Genomic DNA, 7,982 nt, shown 5'->3' with positions numbered 1-7,982 from the left:
AGATGCTTATGGTTCATGCTCATATTCAATGGCAGTTTTTTTCCATTATCCGATCCAATGACACAGTAATGATAATGATTGTAATTTTAGCACTAATAACACAGTAATTAAGAATGTATAATACATTAGTCAGTCCTAGTGAATTTCATTTTCAAATCATGTGGTTCAATCACAATTTTGTAAAATTGCGGTACATTATTTGAATAAAAGCAAAGGAAATGGTCACAGAGAACTTAACATTGCATGACTACTATGGTGTGCAAAGTGTGACCAGCTGATGCTAAGCAGTCTCGGACATAACTTTACATGAAAAAAAAACAGAGTATGTAATTATTACCAGAATTAATTTTTAAGTGAGGAATATATACTTTGTGGAGGGTGGTAGTTAGGTTGGGAGTCTTGTCGAAGTCATTAATGAAATCACTAATACCAGTATACAGTAATACTTGACAGTCTTGCTGAATGATTACTGCACAGACCCATTATGTAGCCTTCTTTCAGACACGTCATCTGGGAGGCAAACGGACCGGTCAAGCACTCTGTAAAGGGGGGAGGGGGGTTGGGAGCGGGGTGGTAATGTGGTATAAATCATGCAAATCGCTGTTTCCTGGCTCAGATCTGCGCGGCAAGGCAGGCTGCTGCTGAAGGAAAGGAAATATGGTTGTTATGGAGTGATACTGACAGCTGCTATAATAATGACTTCAGAAGTACTATAATCAGAGGCTGGCTTACTATGTCCAAGGCCCCGCTCCCCCCCCCCCACACACACCCCCCTCTCACAACCCCCCCCCCCTTTAAAAAGCCAGCCCGGAGACTCCACTGGGGATTACACGGGGTGAATTCAGAGGCCGCCTTGCACGCTGCCGAAATGTTTTTCACACTTGCCAGCAGTCCCTTATCTGATATGGCCTTGGGTCAGGGTTCGGCAGTCAAAACTTCACTCCCACGGGAGCGTACGGATCTGGTCCAGTGCCATTTAACTATTTAACTTTCTTCTTTTTCTTTCAGGCAGTCTGCCTCCTTTAGTATTTCAGCTACGTTCAAATGGGGGAGAAAGCAGCGAGGGTAGCAGGGATTAAGGAAGGCGTCGTGGCGGGTGAATCAAAACCCCCAATTTCACAGCCGGAGCGGGACTCTCACCTTCGTTGATATTTCTTCTGTTGGCAAGTGCTTTTGCCTGCAAGGTCGTGGTGGACACCATGAGTGCGAATAACAAGAGGCGATTACAAGCTCCAGAACAGAGTCATATACAGTACAGATATAGTTTTACAGCTAAGTGCCAAAATAAAGGAAACGCCACCATGGTATCCTATTTCGCAAAGTTGGACCACATGCTGGGAGGTGTTCAGTTGGCTTGTTAGCAGAGATCATTCTCTCTCTCTCTCTCTCTCTCTCATTCTCTCTCTACCGCATACACGCACGCACACACACACGCACTCACACACACATGCACGATCAGACACCCTTGGCATGACAAATGCATGTGAAATCCAACAAAACCAGATTACAGGTGCTGGTTCCTATGCTGGATTAGCTCCCATAGCCTCTAGCCTCCTTGCGAAAGCTCCTTTGAACCTGCCTCTCAGGCAAGCAGTGGGGCTACAGAACACTGCCTCTATCTGACCGAGCCAGCGGGGGCATTGTAATTAATCATGCACCTCACTTTTAAATCATATTTCTACACCAGCCCAGTATTAAATGTCCGGTCGTGGCGTACACTTCTTGTTCCATTCGGATGAAATGTGAAGTCAACGTGTCAAATGCCTCACCGGGAAACCAAACAGTTTTACAAAGAGCACACACAGTCCTGCTATACGGGCAATTCACTTTGAGGCAAGTTCACAGAGGATGTTGCACTCCGCAGGCGAGTCTGAATCTACAGGGTTCTCCTGTGTCTGGTGCAAATGAACCCCGAGACAGACACACATGTCTTGCTTTACAGGTCACTATTAAGTTAAATAAAATCTTATACAAAACACTGAAGTTTTTGCAGAAACATCTATTTTCACCAATATTCATACATGATTTTAATTTAATAGGACTGCAAGATTTTTTGATGGTTACTACGAGATCTGGGGCAAATACATAATTGTTTTGGATTTAAATACTTTTCTGTGCTCAACTGATCTTGCCTGATGCAATTTAGCAAGCCAAGAGGACCAGAAGGTGAGTATTGAATAGGTTCCAATACACCAGACAAACTCAGTAAAGCATGTTAAAATCTGTGGATCCAAAACAATATTTGACCTAGATCTGATGATTAGTGAAATCTTTTCTTGCTAATTATTAAGGTTTGTGTTCTTTTATATTTGCTGCCATCTAAATATTTAAAGTGTTAAAGCATGAATTATTATTTCAAATATGCATTTGACCAACAGTCTCATGGGTTGACAGATGTTCGAGATGACCTAGGTGCTTCATGAGTATGTTTTGGGATTGCCCCACTGCAAATCAGTTTTGGAACCAGGTGGCCGTAACTTTATCCAATATTGTTAATAAAGACATCCATGAGGGACCCATGCTGTCCCAGAGTACAAATTTTGAATGACAATTTGAAACTTGATTTATCTCTATGGGTATGGTTGGCTGGCTTTACTGCAGCTAAAAATATGTTTGGGATGGGAAGTTAATGGGTGGGGGGGGGGGGGGGTTGGTGTAGATACAAACAGCTGATGAATAATTGTTAATGCGGTAAGAGGACCCGTATTTTTTTAGGACAGAAGAAAGAACAAGAAAAAAAAAAAAATTATTGCCAGAGCAAAAAGTTTCTTCAGAATGGAAATTCCTCACAGCACGCCAAATAATAAATAATGTTTTCTGGGTCATATTCTCTGGTAAAAATGTGCACAATATACCCAGATGAATATTAACATTTTAAACATTGAATAATTAAAAGTGTGTAAACATAAGAAACTAACTTTTGCAACACAACAAAACCTCTACAGCTTGTAGTACATGCTAAAAAGCATCACATTTTGTAATGTAACAGAGGTTATGATAGTCTGTATTTGGTTTATTTACGTATGTCAACACTGTCAGTCAATTTAAGCAGATACTGTTGCCAAAACAAAGACAATAAAATCTTACTTAAGAAGGTTCGGGTGACCATTCCCAGCATGCACATTTTCACCAGTTTGCTCGATCTCTCTTCAACCAGGACATTGCACGGCCTGAGAATGTTATTCAGTTCACATACTGTATACAACTTAAAAACTTAAAAATATTTTGAATGAAGACGGTCAGGAATGCTTGCAAGGTTGAATACATCTGCAATTTCTCTACATTAATTTGAAACATTCTTAAAATGTACTTGGAATGTATTATCTGCAATGTTTCTATCATGAATAAATCATAACAAAAAGGGGAAGGGGGAGAGGGATCTGCTGTCAGTACGTTTGTAGAGTATGACACTTCAGATGGGGCTATTATAATGTTATTATGTTACTATTTGGGGAATGTTCTGATCATTTCGAGATGCTTTGGAATTGTCATCAAGATACAGCAAGCACGCCTATTCTCAAGGCATTTCCCAGTGTGACGCAGAGGACTCCTGGAAGCCGCATTAGCCTAAGCGATGACAGGTTCAGTGCATATAAAAATGAGGAAAGTGGGACTATGACACACAAAAAGTGACAGGCCATATGATAAAAACAAGAAAAGATTATCATGTTTCTATTGCCAACAAATAAACTACACGGCACTTTATCCAAGGTTCGGGGAATACCACAACATTCCCCGGATTCCCGCCGCGCTTGTTCACGCTCCCGAGCCTAGGAAATGAAAGGGGCTATATGGGAATGCTAAGCGAACGGCGGCGGTCTCCCTGGCGACTCGGTTCAGTTCTCATCCCAACATCTCTCTCCTGTTCAGGGCTGGTGAAAACAGCGACGATGAAAAGGATCGTATCATTCGTGGTTGGATGCCGTGGCAACTGCTCGTGTTGGTTGAGAGATCAGGAGAAAATAGTAGAGGGGGAAAAAACCGTTGCTTTATGGCTCCCAGCTGTGCGCGCAGAGTGCGCTTGACTCGAGGAGAGGCATCCGGCGTTCTGGCTGGGGAGGGAGGTAAATCTGTTCATGAAGCCAAGAGAAAGAGCAGGGCCGAGTCAAAGCACTGCTCCACAGGTCAGTAAGAAATTACAACAACCCGGCGATAGCTCTATTGCTGTTGCAGCAGGTACACGGGGAGTGCTATTCAACCGAGACCGAGAGCATTTTAATTCACCGTGGCATCCCCAATCCCCACGAACTGTACGCGTCCTTGTTTCCCGTTTACATCAGATTTCGCAAAACTGTCGTTCATTACGCAATTTTTAGTTGCGTAAAATGCAACAGAACTCAGGCGCATTTTAACTGCTACCTGACAGTACAATTATTTATGCCAGCCAAGTTCATGTTTTTGTTCGACGGACATATTTATCAGAGCGTTCTTCTCACGTCATGTACAGAGCAGAGCTGAGTAGGTTTATCGGCCGCGCGCTGGCCATGTTCTCTTTCATCCAACGATTTATGGTCGAAGTTCGTAGCCACCTACATACTTTACAGAGGTCAAGGGAGGTTGTGGTATTTACTTACCCATTTTTATTTGTTTACCCACAGTCATTTATGTTTTATGGGGATGTGGACATTTATTAGGCTGGTGAAATCATCTTCACATGTCTCAAAACCACCCAGCACCACAAATTAATTTCATAATGTAGGCCCTATTTAGCCTTTAAGGAGTATTCAGGGAGCTTATGACCCGGCTTGGGAAACCACTGTTTCCTTGTGCGCTGTGGAAACACTTTGTGATAAAAAGGACAGAATGCAAGACAAATAAGGTTTGTCTGTTTCTTGTTTTCCTGCAGTGCAGTCGTGTTTTTAATGGAAGCAACAGTTACCAATCGCTTGGTGAGAAGTTACATTAAAATAATACTTTTCACGGTCTGATGAAGAAAACCACTTCTGTTCACTTCTTGGACTGAGCAGTTACTGTTTCTTAACAGCTTCATGCTTAAGGGATCGCTCACTTTCTGTTTATTTAAATATCTTTTCAGTTTTAGTCCATGTTTTTGATTGGCCCAGACAGTTTTTATGCGTCATTAAGGATATTTTTGAAACAGAATTTTCTGACAACCTTTACAATGGCTGGAACTGGGGTATTTGTGTCGGACTGCGTGCTCCCATGTCATAGAGTTTACTGCTTCCTGCCTGGTTTCCCATATCTCTTGTCCTGTGCATCATTTCAGTTATTTGTCTGTCTGTCTTACACCCATTATTGTTTGGCATGTTGGATTCTGATTCTTGGATTACATTCTGTACCATTGCCTGTTTGGACTGCCTTCTTGTGTTTGGACTTTTGCCTGTGACCTCGGCCACAACCTTGATTACCTCTGTTGCACCTGTTTGTCTGCATTCAGCCCTGCCTGTCATTCAATAAAGGCAGTTATTCTGCATACCGGGTTGCAATTGGTTCTTCGGACCCGGCACCTGATCATTTGTGGGTTTGTGGTCTAAAGCAAGTCAATTCACTACAAGTGCGTCAGTTCTTTTTCTTTCTTCTAGCAGAACCAAACACAGTAAACTGTCCAGTGTTTATATAGTACATACGAGTCCACTTGGGACCACCTGTATTCTGTAAATGTTGATTTAACACCGACCATTTTACTGTGTAGTGTACGCATGAAAGTAAGTGACTTTTAGAAGAATCTTGTAAAAAGTTTTTACACACCATTTACTCTCTAACAGTTGGCGGTTTGAATCCACACCACTCAGCCCTGTTGAACCCGTTCAGCATCAACTCCTCTGCATTGCTGCAGAAGTCATGCAGCTCAGACAGACAAGTCATCTTTGTCAAAATGGTGGAAGCTAAAAGTGCTCAAAATGGCGACCACATAGCATTGCATTTACACCTGGCCGGATCTGCTCCGTCAATCTGAAGTGCATGGTGAAGAAGGCAAAGGTCTCTCTCTCTCTCTCTCTCTCTCTGCTTCTCTCTTTCTCTTAATCTCTCTCTGTCTCTCTCTGTCTCTATCTCTCTCTCTGACTCTCTGTCTATCTCTGTCTCTCTCTGTCGCAATCTCCTATCTAGCTGTTCTCTACCTCCCCCCCCTCTCTGTCTCATTTTCTCTCTCCTCTCTTCTCTCTCGGCACAGTACGTCTCCCCTCGTTCCTCGCAGCAGCCCTCGGTATATTTCCCTCTCTCCGTCATCCCCCCCTCTCTCTCTAACCCGCCCGAGGGGCCGAGGAACTATAATACCGCATTTGTCCGATATCCCAAGGCCATGGGCCGCGCGATAAATTGACTCCTACTTGAGAAATGAGCGTTCATAAATCTGGGACGTCGCGGCGCGGCTGGGGCTCTTCCAGCAGCGACGGGGCCCCTCTGGCCCCCGGGAGGACACTCTGAGTCACCGCTGTCCGCGCGCTGGCGGCGGTTCAGGCGGCCGGAGCGCCGTCGCTCGCCCGCTTCAAAGGGGGCCCCTCCCGGCGCGGTCTCCGGGGGGTCACGCCGTCAAAGACGGGTGCGCCGGGTACCCGACCCTTCCCGAGCACCGGCCCTGACCCCGACCGCAGAAAAAACAACAACCCTAAAACAATTAAGCCTCGTCTCTGTCGTACGCGCGTCGCGGTCGCAGTGCTGTTCGGGGCGGGTCGGCTGATTCCATGCGTTAGGCTACAGATATGCAAATTTAGCTTTCCTTCTTTCTTTCTTTTTGGGAACTTCCAGTTACATTGTCCAGCCTACTTAATCAATAGTGGAACAGCTAAAGAGCTTGTCTAATCAATAGAACATATGGGAATTGGTTATTAAACACTGATTCATAACACAATATACTGAGATATTTTCAAAAGCAGAAAAGATATTTCAGCGCCTCTTGATATATGGGCAAATAGAAAATTAGCATTCTTCCAGATTTTTGACTACATAAAAATTGCCTGAAATATTTAACAATATACTGTATTCCTTTCCATGAGGTTGGCCAGACTGTTGTTTTGATTTTCCGCACAGTGCGTGCAGTAAGAAATGGCTAATGGTTCTTCTCCCTCACACTCCAATGTTTAGGCACACACATATGCATACAGACTTCATCTGTGAATGTATAGGCTAGTATAGGGAACACTGAAAAATACTGCACGTATTATGGAAACATAAATACTGCAAACACAATCAAATTCCGCTCCCTGGTTGTGTTTTCAAAGCGCAAAGTTTGTACCAGGAGCTGGCAGCAGTTGTTTTTATGAATTCCTTCAGCTGAAACTCACCAATAATTACTGCCTGCGTTTTGTAATTTACATCGGTTTACTTCACAAAGCCCTCCCCATGAAAGAGGCTCTTTAATACAAAAAGCAGACTGAGGCTGTCGACCAGGATTAATAGCTTCGGCAAACAGGACCCTGCCTTCTGGAAGTAACTAAACACCACGCTGAAGCCCGTGTTGATTTTGTACAGGGGATGATATCAAGCGGATAAAACTGTGGAATACCAACCGTAGATGTCAAATCAAACTGGATGACGGCTCGTCGCGGCGTTGTTTTTTTGTTTTCGTTCCATTACATAGATTCGGTTTCGTGACCTGGTGCGCGCGTAAGCCCCGTTCTTCGAGAGGGCAGAGAGTCGGGGAAACTCACCTCTGTGCGAAAACTGCCTGAGAAATGTTCCGTTTCACACGGACATACTTTATGAGATCATCGGTTCGTCTCTGTCTTTGCCGTATGTTCCGAAGGCGAATTAATTCATGAAATCATTCATTCATTCATTCACTCATTCATTAAACCTTCTTTAGCTCAAGAACCTGAGCATAAACATAAAAAACAAAATGAAAGCAAGACTGAAGATTCAACTTTCAATATTAGGTATAAAGCACTAAAAGCATGAAATGAAGTATAAGCGCTGCATATATTTCACTTAAAACCAATTTTAATAACTTTTGATGCAACATAAAACATTTCAATAGTTAGTGAGCATATTTATTTTAAATATTACATTTAAAATAGTATCAC

Source organism: Conger conger, chromosome 9, assembly GCF_963514075.1.
Source record: "Conger conger chromosome 9, fConCon1.1, whole genome shotgun sequence".
In the NCBI taxonomy this organism is placed as follows: Eukaryota; Metazoa; Chordata; class Actinopteri; order Anguilliformes; family Congridae; genus Conger; species Conger conger.
This window is presented reverse-complemented; position numbering follows the sequence as displayed.